The 14,028-nt window shown below is 36.3% G+C and overlaps 1 long non-coding RNA gene across 1 annotated transcript; it reads right to left on the bottom strand.

The window, feature by feature from the left end:
* Nucleotides 1–336: 336 nt before the first annotated feature.
* On the bottom strand, nucleotides 337–5,914 carry LOC146891179 (uncharacterized). The gene is made up of 3 exons (XR_014997788.2): nucleotides 4,936–5,914; nucleotides 3,185–3,256; nucleotides 337–647 (listed from the first exon to the last, which is right to left on the bottom strand). It is a non-coding gene; the product is annotated as an uncharacterized LOC146891179 (long non-coding RNA).
* Between the last annotated feature and the right edge of the window lie 8,114 nt (nucleotides 5,915–14,028).

The following is a 14,028-nucleotide window of genomic DNA, read 5'->3' as shown; positions in this document are numbered from 1 at the left end:
GAAGACAATGACCCATGGTAATGATTACATATGTTTAAAGAGACTCTATTTTGTATCTGCATCTTGCAGACATATTCACAAAAAGTTGTTTTTAATGATAAATTAAGGTTCATGTGATACTCATCCAATAAAGCTGATCCGATGTTAAAAATTTATGGTCACTGCTATTTAACTAAGTTTATGAAAATTCACGCTATGACAAAAAGTTTTCAATATAGAATTACACTTTCAAGAATACTCATGCACAGTTTTCATACATCAAAACAAAAGCACTGCAGTTTATTTGGACTTGATGTAATTCAAAAACAAATCATCACCCACTGAGGGAACAAATATACAGCAAATTCACTTCAAATTGAAAAAACAGAGAAAATTCGAAATGTAATAATTCTGTAGAAAGGTCATATTGAACAAAATATTTCCAAATCAAATATCACTACATGTTATTGAACTTCCAATTCTTCGTTTCCTAAAATACTAATACAGATGAATATCAGAAATGGTCTTCTGAAAGTCTATTAGATCTATCTAATGCAATCAGATTTGAATGTCTTTCACACCCTGTATGATACAAATATGCAAATATGTATCATGTAGTCCGATGGTCCAAAATATTGCTTCTTGAGAAAAATTACTTCTGGGAATTTCTGCCAAAGAAAATGAAAAAATGATTAATAATATGAAAAACATTTAACATTTGAAGATTATATATAACTACATGTAATTCTCTATAGGAAAACTAGCAAATGAACAAAAAATCACCTACATAGCCATGAAATCATGAAGATATCATGGTTAAGTAATAGAGCACCTTTAAATTTTATTGTCAAACAGGCACTAAATAATTATATACTTCCTGTTTATAGTAGCATTACTTTAGAAAATGTATATAATGAACCAAGTGACAATAACAGCTGTTCATTTATCCTGAATATAGTTGATATTTCAATGAATATTTCTTAAGAACAGACACTAATTTGAAGTCATACACATAAGTTAATTTGCAATTTAAAAAAAGAAGAGTCAGTTTTGAATCATGGGTCTGATTATACCCCCTCAAAATGGAAAACATACCTATCAAAATACAGAGAGTTGTTTCATTTTACAATTTTGTATAGTGTATTGTTAATTACAGCTGTAAAGATGGAACAATTTACTCAACAAAGACTATTATTCTATGGGAGAGAATAAAGCCACTAAGTTGACATCTGCAAATTATGCAAATAGGATAGTAGAATAACAAGGCCCTAATAAGCAAGCCCTATTCAGATGGAAAAGGGGAGTGGGAGAAAGGCTCTCTTGAGATAATTACTAAAGTTGGGAGGGCACTTATTCCCAGGGTGCATCTCATGGAGGACCAGTTTGTTTTCACTTGCCTCCTCAAGTGGAAATTTAAGTGTGAATTAAAAAATGGCATGCTGTGTTTGAGGAGCAGGCCCCTTCTCTCTTGCCAAAGTGCAGCACTGGATAGAGGGCAACATGTCATTGATTTTGAGGCTCCAATGGTCTTTTCAAACCCATGCAGTTAATAGTAAGTTGTTTGATGCTGTTTACAATAGAAACGCTATGAATAATGTTAATAATTTGAGTATCTGCATGGCTGCTCTGTTAACTTAATAGAATGTTGCCGATTACTCCTTAATAAGTTTTAAGATTGAGATAAAATATTTATGTGAATAAAAACAGAAAATTTATGATCAAATGGATGTTTTATGCACATGTACATCCTGGTGTATATAAGTCAAGTTTCCTCATAAAATAGCTAATGTATATTAGGGTCGTAGTTTGATGAGAATTTAAAAGATTTCACACTAGTCAGATTGCTATCGTAAGTATGATGTCCCATACTACGCTTTGACACAATGAAACTCTAAATTAGTGGGAAATGGTGAAGTGCAAAATAAATAGATAATAAGTGTGGATAATAATAAGTAAAGCATGCTACTAACATATTACCTATGTAACATGTATGAAAAACTTTTTAGATCTAGTGTTATTAAAAATTTTTCCCTGATGGCCTGTGTAACAAAATAACTGCAATGCATAATAGATTTGGGGCGTCAATTAAATAGAAAACCATAAAGAATTTATGACAATTGATTCACAATCTAAATGCCATTTGAAAAAGTTAAGGTAAAAAATGCTTCCACTGAGAAAGATACATAAGAAAAAAAAAACAAGGCTTTATCAGATTTTAGGATATGTCAAAAATGGGAGAGGGAATGGAAAGATGGAGCCAGCATTTGAGATCTTTTGTAAGTGTCAAGTGTAAGGGGTTTTATTTGTGTCACTTCCAATCCATAGAGCAGTGTTCCAAGGAAAGCATGACACTATCATTTTACACAGTGCCCAAGAGAAGAAATTGTCACACAAGAATACACAACACAGGCTCAGCTAGATCTGAACCTCAGGTCTAGTTGAGTTTAGTTCTTTATTAATTCTTTATGCTCTGGTCGGAGCTCAAGTGGATTTTATTGGCGGGGGGGAAGGGGGAGATTGTTTTTATTTTGTTTTTCTGAGCATAACCATGTGAAAAAATATAAAAATAGTGAATTGCCTATTCTTTTATACCTCAGAGTTTGATTCTGTAGAACTCTTAATTCTGCCTTTAGCAATGCAGAAAGATAAAAGAAAGCACATGAAGGACGAAGAAGAATATTGAAGAAATGACAGGTGGTTATTGGAGAAAAATATAAATCATAGAAAATACGATAATTACAGCAAAACTGAGTTCACAGTGTTCTCTCAACTAATGGCAAAGATAATGCCTACCATAGGCATTTTTCACAGAAAATGTAAGGGGGTATATTTCTGAAAATGTTAAATATCTAACTTTCAGCAATGCCATAAAGGTGATAGAAACTTTAGGAAAACAGAGGAAGTTGGGTCATTGGAAACATGCCTTTGAACGGAAGCTGAGACTGTTCCTCTCCCAGTCTCGTTGATGATGGATGACCACAAGGTGATCAGCTTCTCCATTATGGTGTAGGGTGTCAGCACAGATTCATAGTAAAAGAACCATATGACCAAAACCTGAAGCTACTGAGAGCACCATAAACTCAGCATTCTTTAAACCTCTATCATCTGTCACTGTGTTGACAAACTTGTAAGAGCCTTAGTTGAGTTTCTCTTACTAACCATGACCAAAAGGCAAGTCGGGGAGGAAATGGTTTCCTTGACTTACACTTCTGTGTTGTTGATCATTGAAGGATTTCAGGACAGGAATTCGATCAGGGCAGGAATCTGGAGGCTGGAGCTGATACAGAGACCATGGAGAGAAGCTGTTATGCACAAGGAATTGATGAGTTACTCTTTAGGCAATTATGTGGGTTACCATGGGGAGAATTCTCTGAGCCCCCTTAACATGTTTCCTTCAGATTCTAATGGAAGCAAATTATATTCTTTCTGAAGTTACAGCATGGCTACAGTCACATTCAGATCAAGTGTGCCACTGAGATCTAATAGCTCTTACGTTCCTGAAAAAAAATCGTAATAATTGTTTCCTCCATTTTCCTTTCTTTTTGTGACAGGGTGATACTTCATGTAGTCCTTGGTTCTGAAAACAAAGTTACTGAGTACAGTCCAGCACAGTAACTATACAGGCACAATTCTCTCCCTTTAATAATTCTAAACTAAGACAGCTTAAATAACACTTCTGCCCGGAAAGCTGACTTTTAATAGAACATTTGTGTATAATTGAACTCCTGCTCATTGTTCAAAAGGTCACGAGGCTTGAATGTTCTTTTTCTTTAGGTAAATTATTCAGCTTAAGTATTTATTGGCCTGTCAAAAGCAAAGTATTGTACAAGCACTCTTTGTTACTCTTCAGTGTTTCCTAATTTGATTGTATTCTTTTCTGTGTATAACCCCACCGGAAAAATCTCCATCTTCTCTCCTCCAATGCCGGTACAGGGACCTCTATATTTGCTCTGTGCACTGCATACTCTGCATATCAGTGTCATGAATCACATAGACAGGAATTTATTCAATGGGAAAAAATTACAATACTGATTGAATAGAGACTTTGATTCTCCTTTCAAGTTTGATCCAGTTTTTTTTAAGTATTTGAGAGCTTTGCATTAAAGGAATCTTCAATAGGAAAAGGGAAGCAAATCTTGAAGACATTACTAGTATTAGATTATCTATGGTTTCCAATATTAGAATAAAATGTGTATCCTCTAGCCCTGTCCAATTAGTATGTATACAATATCTTTGTGATATATGATAAACAGAAGATTGAGCAATCATAGTTCTAAATAAAATTTGGGTGCAAATTAAGGGAACTTATTTTTCCTGCATATTGTCTTGCTACCCAAATATTGTCTATTTAAACCCTTCTGTGTTGACTTCAATTTTCAACAAAGGCTAAGGGAAAAAGAATGCTGAATTTGGAGAAATAAATTGTATGTGCTATTTTTGTTTTTATCTGATAAGAACACACTTTTACTGACCTACCTACATGCAAGATAAGAATTTTGTTTTACTGTTTGTAGATTAAGGCTTTCAAATTTTATTCTTTTTTGACAAGCTATATAAAAAATAAACCAGAAATTTCAATTAATTAATTATACTATGCTACAAGTTACTTAATTTCTTCACTTAAGTTTTACAATACCCATTTGTGTTAACATTCTTACAGAGGAATAAGTGGAGATACACAAGGTGAGGTCAGTTCTCAAGAAATCATCTTTGTTGGCTGCAAAGGTCATGGTATAGACTGATATATAAGTGATATTAGGGTCCGTTCTCTACTTCCAGAGGTGGGACCTAAATACTGGAGAAGGTTCATTGTTTTTAAAGAACAACAATGATATAAGGTGGTGCCTTTAGACTTTATGCAAAAAACATTGACTTCTGTGATGATCCAAAGGACACCTAATGCCAGCTGCACCATTGGTTCTCTTGCCCTTATTTGAAATCACTTATTCAACTTACCTTTTTGTTCTCTAATTTAGAATGTATTTGGCTTTTTGTTGTCTTTTTCTTTCTTCCTTCTTTATTATCTCTTTTTTTTCTTTATTCTTTTCTTTCTTTTGCTAAGGGATAGCAAAAGATCTGGCTTAGTTCTGAATGTCATTCTAGATTTGTTTCTTCTATTTTTTTAATTTTTATTTTTCCATTCAATTATTTACACTTCCTTCCCTCCTCCCAATCCCCTCCAGCTTCCCCACACTCCCTCCTCCCTCTCTGGCCCTGCTTGAGAGTGGGCCCAGAATCCTGGCCTGTGGGAAGTCCAAGTCCCTCCCCCACACATCCAGGCCTAGGGAGCTGTGCATCCTTATAGACTAGTGTCCCAAAAAGCCAGAACATGCCATAAAAACAAGTCCCAGTGCCTTTATCAATGGCTTCTCAGTCAGCCCCCATCATCAGCCACATTCAGAGAGTCCGGTTTGATCACATGCTCATTCAGACCCGGTCCAGCTGGATTTGGTGAGCTCCCATTAGAACAGGCACACTGTCTCACTGGGTGTAACAACCCCTCCTGGTCGTGACTTCCTTACTCATCTTCTCCCTCCTTCTGCCTTTCAACTGGACTTTGGGAACTCAGTCTGTTGCTCTGATGAGGGTCTCTGTCTCTATCTCCATCCATTGCAGGACGAAGATTCTATGGTGATATTCGAGATAATAATCAGCGTGATAGTGGGGCAAGGAGAGTTTAGGCACCCTCTCCTCTGCTATCCTTGGATATCCCTGTGGACAACTGGGATCCCCTCTAGAGCCAAGTCTCTTGTCAACCCTAAAATGACTTCCTTAATGTAGATTGTAGGTACCCAGGTCTTTTTCCCTTTTCTTCCTTGGCATTTCCCAGGGCTGTTTGACCTCTGGCCCCTGGAGATTCTGCACTAGCACTGGCTTGAGGGTAGCTTAGAAAGAACTTGGCTGTCTTTGTTATGGTAATTCCACCTGTAAACAAGGTTGCAGCTCAGCTGCAGGCCCTACAGCCCCCCCCTCCCCCACCTTCCCCCCCCCCCTCCCATAGCTGATTCTGCCTGAGGAGCTGGGAATGTATCAATCTATTCTACTGCTCTTGATGGGAGGGGGCCATGCCCTTTTGAACCCTCTTGCCTCCTGGTATAAATACCCGACTTGAGTTTAATAAAGGGGCTTTTTTACTCTTTGGCAAGCGAGTAGGTCTCTTGTGTTTGTCTGTTTAAACCCTTAGGACAATCGTCCATTCTCGTGGCCCTGGTTCAGGAAAGCGGGCTCCTGGATTAGGCCTGGGTATCCACAGAAGGTGCGGAGGCTTACAGTAGATATCTTCTTCTCTGCTGCTATATCTACCCTTCCTCCATCTCCACCCTCCCACTCCCCAACAAGGTTCATAGCAGCATTATTTGTTGAACACCAAAGACACTCCACTTGGAGTTTGTCTTCTTGGCAAAACTGGCCTCTGGGCAAGGAACTGCCCATACCTTAACTACTGACAAAATACATAGTATCCAAAAATGGATAAGCAGAACTATCAAATCTTGCCAAGACAGGGTAAGACAGTTTTGAAATATTTCTTGCCTTTAAAAATAATCTGTCGGTTATTTGCCTTAGCCAAAGTTGGTTGTGTCAATGCTGCAGACGTGACTTTGGGTGATTGCCCAGGTAGCCAGTTGTCTCTGTGATTTGTTGCATATTTTGGAAGTTGTTTTATGGTACTTCCTAATGACTAAGATAACATTATTTCCCTTCTCAGATCTTCGATGGGGTTGAAGACTAGATAAATGTAGCTACTTCCCTCTCATCACTTGGCCAAGTTATTTATTATACAAGACTTAGGATAGTTAGAATAGGATATTTGTTCTTATTGTACATAATTTTGTAGTAGGTTTAGAACTCTCTTACTTAAACAAAAGGGGGAGGTGCTGCAGGAGCTACTTCTGCTCATAGCCTTTGAGGTACCCAGCCCACTGGGGTGTGGTGTCTTTCGCTTTAAAAATAAGCAGCGGCAGCCCTCTTGCTCTCTTGCTTACTTCGGATTCCGCTTCTGACTATCAGACGCTTTTCCTGTTCCTGCAGGAGGCTGTTGTCTAAGATGGTGATCTGTAAGTTTTTCCTTTTAAATAAATAACCCTTTTATTAATCTTAATTCTGAGTTTGCAAGGGATTGTTTTGTTTTGTGACTTACTCCATCAGCCAAATAACAGGTTAATCCAAAGAAAACCATATATAGATCCTCCTGGAAATTGTAAGCAAACAAGATTGCAGGACAAAAAGCTGTGAGCATGGGGGTGGGTGTAAAGGTGGGGTTAGTTCAGGGGAAGGGGAGAGGGGATGAGGAAAGGGAGAAGGGAAGGACTGGTAAGAGATTTCTTGTGTTCTTTATCCATGATCATTTTGCTATTGTGTTTCTGTTGTACTTGGGTAGACTTATTATAAAACCTGTAAACTTTCAACCTGAGAACACTTCTTCAGAATCCTAAATTCTGCCTTTGATACTAGACCTAACTTTTAATCTAAATAAAGTAATCTGGATTTCATGACAGACTCAGGCTAAAATATTTCCTAGCACATATCATGATATATTCTTTACCTTATTTTACTATAGAACATGAAACTCAGTATTGTGTTTCTGATAATCTAAATCAGTCAGAAATGTTGGACAAGCATACTGAACAATTGTCCTTTTCTCTCCCTCTCTTTACATTACTCTATTTTCCTTTTGGTTATTGTAGATTTTTATAGTCTTTTTCCTGAAAATATTTTTTATACAGCATTATTCTAATTATGATTTCCCTTTTCTCAACCCATCCAATATTTACCCCAGCTCTCCACCCATCCAACTTTGTACCTCCTTTCTCTCTTTAAAAAAAACAAATAGGCAAACAAACAAGCCAAACAAAATGAAAAGGCATAAGAAACAAACATAAAACACCATTGTAAAAACACAATTTTGGGAAATATACTGTACACAAAATACATATATATGTGTGTGGGTGTGTAGCAATATTAGACAAACAGTCTACAGAAATACTACTGAGTTCATTTTGTGCTGGCCATGTACTACTGATCATGGGGCCAATCCTTAAGTGTGGTTAATACATCCAGTAAGAGTCCATTGGAGGAAACTGATTTTTCCTTTGCAAGCAGGTGCTGAGTAGAGACAGACAACTTCCCAGTTGGAGGAGAAAAATGCATGTCTACATCCTACTCTTAGCACTTGGTTTTCATCTAGCTTAGACCTGTTCAAATCCTGTACATGCAGTAAAGTCTCTGTGACTGTAAGTTCATATGTGTGTCAGTCGTGTTGTATCTAGAAGACGTTTTCTTGGTGCCATTCACTTGCTCTGGCACATAGAATCTTTATGCCTCTTCTTCTGTTTAGTGCTCAGATCCAGAGGGGAGAGGTTTGATTAAATAATGATTGTCCCAAAGTTTTTCATTCTCTAAACATTGTCCAATTGTTGACCTCTGTTAATGGACAACTGTTTTTTGTTCCTAGTTTGTCATATGCTTAGAGATCTGTTTGCCCCCTCCAGCTACTCTTGCCTGACAAACCTTAAGACTTTCATATTCTTTCAATGCCTTCGATTAAACTGCTTTCGTTGTTACTTGTTCAATTAGCATGACTGCATTTGACTGATCAGTGTATTTCTAACTTCTGTTCATATCAGACTTTTACTGCTACAAGCCACAGCTTGTAATTCAGTAATTGCTCAGCCACCTTTACATGAGCAACTTACCAAACCCAAGGGCTTCGGTAAAGGTTTTTAAACCCAAAAGCAAGACTTTTTTGGCATTATTGTTTTGTGAGTGAGTAGCTAGCTGTTCTTTGCTGTAAATTTTCTTGATAGCTAACATTCTTTCTGGTACTTATTTGGGAATTAATTACCACAGTTCAGAACTGTTTCCTATGCCTTTGAGCTACCTGAAAAAACAGTTTCCCACTGCCAGACCTCCATTCCCCTCTCCTAGGTAAACATGAAGATCTGCCTTCCTGCGATTATATCTATCTGCAGGCATTTGATCAGTGCTTAGGATCCAGGAATAGAGCATTCCATTTAAGATATTCACAGATCTTCAAGGATATAGAATTACTACCTGACCAAACTGCTGCTCTGATTTTAACTCACTCAAAAGATTCCTAACTGCTTATGCTCACTTTCATCTCAGTTTACTGATGATTTTGGTTCAGGAAAAGGATGGCTTGCGTTTTACTCTCAAGGACGGTAGAAAAGATAAACTTCATCCCAGATAAAGACCCTTAGCAACAATGAACAGAACATCTGATAACAGAATAGCCTGGAACTGATAATTTAGAGACCTAGTTCTCTTCTTGCTTTGAGCAGTAAGTCTAACTCCAGACGTAGGCCCGAAGAAACTGCAGCATCTAGTATATGTGCTATCAGACCAAGAGCTATCAGCTTCCCCCATGACTGGTTATATGGGTTACTTGGTTACCCAATTCTATGCTGGTTGGGAGAAAAGAAGTGGCACACTGATTTAAAACATAATCTGTGCCCTATTCATAATTTTACTAAAAATAAATCTTTTGTTCTTTTATCTACCACCTAATAATGTAACATAGTACACTAATCTTCCCCTCTAGAATTTCCTGATGATGTAATTCCTTTCTTAACTAAATTCCTCCATTAAGGAGCTCACTGAATGTGTCCTAGCCACTCCCACAGATCTGTAAGCCTATGAAAACCTTATCTGATTTCCTCTGGGACAAAAAAATTCTGGCCCTGGAAACTGCTAGGGCTGTAGAATTGCTGGTTTTAAGTGTATATATTACTGATAAAATTCAATGAGAAATGATGGATTGAAAAAAAGAAAAATAAGAAACATGAATAGACAAAACCTGTTGTGAGTTGAATTCCTTACCCTCATATTTTTAGCATTACTTTAGCTCATCCTGGCGACTGTAACTGAACCCTGAACAGAAGCCTTAATGCCTAGAACTTTAAGACTCCCTTAATTTTGTTTTGACTACCTATTGCTAAAAATTAACTGAATGATTGAAATCTTTGAGGCAGTAATTTTTAGTGCATTGAGAATCTGGCCCTGGATGGCAGGTGAGTCTGTCTTTTTACAAAACACTGAGGTCACTGGCTAGTGTCCATGTAGCAGATGAACTTCCAGAAGGTCCAGGATCACTTATCATGTTGCCTTCTCAGGTTATAGTAAGGTAGAGAGCATCTAAGACTGTGATTGAAGTTCCTAGTCATGGCACTTCTAACAGGAGCTTCCTGGTGATATAAGCTTCTTTATTTAATTTATTATTATTAAAAATTTTCACCTCCTCCCCTTCTCACATTTCCCTCCCCTTCTCTCCATTGCCCCTCCCCCTCCCTCTCCAGAACCAAGAAGCTCTAGTTTAATTTTACTCTTTTTTATTAATGTCAACTTTTCACCTATTGCACACTTGAGAATTAGTGGAAGGGGGAGAGTATATTGCAATCCAAAAACTAATTTTCAAAATATAATTTTTCCCATATGGATTTCAACTTCTGCCACTCAAAAATGTGACATCTTGAACATTTTTATGATTTAACATTGTTTTTACAAAAATAGAAGTGTGATACATAATCAGATATAACAAGGGAGTTACATCGATTTTTGCACAGTTTTAGTGCAAAAAATCGATGCTTCAAATGTTATACACAGATAGAATAGCAGCTAACTGTGGTCACTACTATTATTGTATGGTCCTGGACTAGTAGTCAAGTTTCTACAAGCTTGCTGTGGGACAATTATTTTACCCTGTAAAGATTTGTTTATTGTACTTGTTGAATAAAATGTTGATTGGTCAGTAGCCAGACAGGAAGTATAGGCAGGGTGACTAAGCAGGAAGTAGAGGTGGGGCAATGAGAACAGGAGAATTCTGAGAAGAGGAAAGCTCAGTCTGCAGTTGTCAACCGGACACAGAGGAAGAAAGATGAGAATGCCTTGCTGATGAAAGGTACCAAGCCACATGGCTAACACAGGCAAGAATTATTGGTTATATAAGTTATAAGAGTTATAAGAAGTCTTAGCTAAAAGCTAACCAGTTTATAATTAATGTAGTAGACCTCTGTGTATTTCTTCGGGCTGAATGGTTGTGGGACCAGGTGGGACAGTCATCACAAGCCTTCTCTTAGATATAGGTAGAGCTTTAGATTCTTGATAGCTAAGGAATTAGATGACATTTTCTTTTGTTATACTTACTTAAAGTACTGAAAGAAAACATAGCAAAACCACAAAGGTAATAGACTTATGGAAAACTGTAAGGAAGAGTCAAAGCACAGGATTATATATAAATTTTCCATGGTTTAACAGAAGACTCATTATGGCAAATATATCTGTCTTGTAGCCTATAGTCCCAACACTTTGGTTATGGCCAAAGGAGAACCAAGAGCCCAAGAGCATCTTTGACTATATATTAAACTTTAGACTATACTGCTATGTGTCTATGGTCACAGACTTATTTGCATGAGTAACACTACTTGTGCTCAATGAATTATTAATAACAAAAATAAAAATAAAACTAAGGCATGAAGTTGGAAAGCAGACAGGTGGGTTGGGCACTATGAAAATTAGGAATAAATCAGTGGTGGAAAGGTATGATCAATAACATGGTATGAATCTGTGGAACTGTCAAAAATTAACAGTCTTTAAAATTAAAATGAGTTTATCTTGGGATACATAAACTCTAACACACACACAGTGTCTCCTGTACAGGACAGGATCACCGTCCTCATGAGCTCATAGCAGCTGTGATAATATGTAGAAGACTTGCATAAAATCAAACCACTAAGCATTCCAGCAAGAAATGAGATGTGGTTCATTAGGCTTGACCTCTAATTGAGGAGCTGTGGATAGCTGTGGGTAGTTTTCAGGTGAGAGAAAGTGGTCTTTAGGAGTGTTGTGATGACTAAAGTTATGTTTTAAGTTTAAATTACTGTGCTTAAGAGATCTATACAACAAAAATGCCTCTACCCTGTAAGCCCCACTTTTTCAAGGACAAATAACTTCCTGGAATGTTGGGGGCTGTTATTTGTGTAAGATAATCTTTATGTTTCACTTCTGTGATCAAGCTTAGTTGCTATAACTGCACAGGATGTGAGTAGGAGGCGAGGAGGCAAGAAGTAAGGCAGGATGGATGCTTGTCCCTGATTGGATGAAGGCAGAAAGTACATAACCTTTGGGTTTTGCCTTTAAAACCCTGACTAATGTAATGTGTGGTCATACTCTAAGAATATTGGGTATGAACCTAACTATTGTTCATTGTCTTGACCAGTAATTTAACAAAATTTGCTTCAAATTGGGGTCAAAAATCATGGTAGAAGTCTTATTCTTATCCAGTGGAATTAACAGTGTGTCTCCTTGTAGGCTGACCACCGTGTCTAGAAGTATATAGACAGCACAAGTTTTAGCTGATAGATTACTTGAAAAAATACCTAAATAAAAAGGACACAGATACAGTGTTGACTTGAGATGAATCAAGAGGAGGAGCTGAGGTGACTATGATCAGCATTCATTAAATGAACTTCCCAAATAATTTATATATATTTTTATATATTGAATATATATATGTATGTATATACAAACATATATATATTCAAATAGGTAATATATATGCATGAATACACTCAGTTTCAAAGTGCTTCAACATTATCTTGAATTGATTTATTTCAACATATATATTTGAGAGAAAGGTGTGAACTTTCACAATACATGATCCTTTACTATTCATATCCAAAGCAGAAACCAATATTCTACAAACTAAAGGATAAAACAGAATAATATTATTTAACCATGAAAATAATCTAATGTAGTTATAGGACTATAGCATGAATGAAACTTGAAAACACAATAAGAGAAAGCAGAAGGGACAGGATGCTGGAAAGGGCAATTTATATAAAGTATCCAGAACAGAAATAGCAGAAAAGAAAAAACAGATTGTTTTCTGAGGAAATGGGAATGATTGAAAATGGATATTCAGGCTGAAGAGATGGCTCAGCCATTAAAGCCTAGGCTTACAACCAAAAATAAAAATGAATATTCATTTTTTCTTTGCTGTGACTAATATGTCCTGGAATCAGATAAATGTTGATTGTGTAACTACAAAAATACACTAAAACTGCCGCATTGTATATTCTTAGAAGGATCAATTTATTATTTGCAAATTATGCATGAAGAGTAACTCACAAAATTTATCTTTAACTTTTGCTGAACATGTGGCTTGTTATTTGTACACTAGGCAAGCAGATACCCACTTATTCTCAGTAAGTTCTCACATCAGTAGTTCTGTTATACACCTTAACTTTTCAGTCTGTAACTGCAAACATACATAGCCCACCTTTCTAGAATATCATACAGACTAAACTTCTTTTCTCACTTTTTTCTCATGTTAAGGAAATAAAACTATTATTATTCCTAACCTGGATCATTATATCTTATAATATGTAAATAAAATTGAGCAAATATAGAATGGCAATTTAGACAGGAAACAGAAAAAAAACTTCTAGATTTCTACTCATCCTTGGTTTTAAAGCCTAAAATGATTGCTAGGATTAGTTAACAGATAAAACTTGACCTTATCAGTTAAGGTGGAATTTATTTAATGGATAATCACAGAATTATATAACAACCAACAGTAAGATTATCATCCCCGAAGGTATACAAATTCTGAACATCTTCTAATAATGAAACCCCTGCCTAATGAGATTTTCACTGTAGAATGGGACAGAAATACTCTATTCTTCTAACATAGGAAGATTTGAAAATTTGTCTGAAATTCAGTATCCATGTATCTTAATTATTTATGACTTCCTTATCGATAAAATACTTACCTTACTTTTTGATGACCATAAGGAATCCATTATGCAAAATACTTTAAAATTTATTTTATATGATGTTTGTATAATTTTATCAGCTTGCAAACATATGGAAATACTAGAGGATTATGATGAAATGTATTGTTATTAGAAAACTGTATTTATTAACTTGGAAGATTTTTATTAAAATCTTTTTTTCTAACTATAGAGACCTGGTTCTAGTATCTCTGAATAGCTACAGTATTATGACCATATTACATGAGGTAATAATATCACT

This window comes from Myodes glareolus, chromosome 17 (genome assembly GCF_982192425.1).
Source record: "Myodes glareolus chromosome 17, mMyoGla1.1, whole genome shotgun sequence".
Classification (NCBI taxonomy): domain Eukaryota; kingdom Metazoa; phylum Chordata; class Mammalia; order Rodentia; family Cricetidae; genus Myodes; species Myodes glareolus.
The sequence above is the reverse complement of the archived record's forward strand: the minus strand, read 5'-3'. Positions and strand labels throughout refer to the sequence as shown.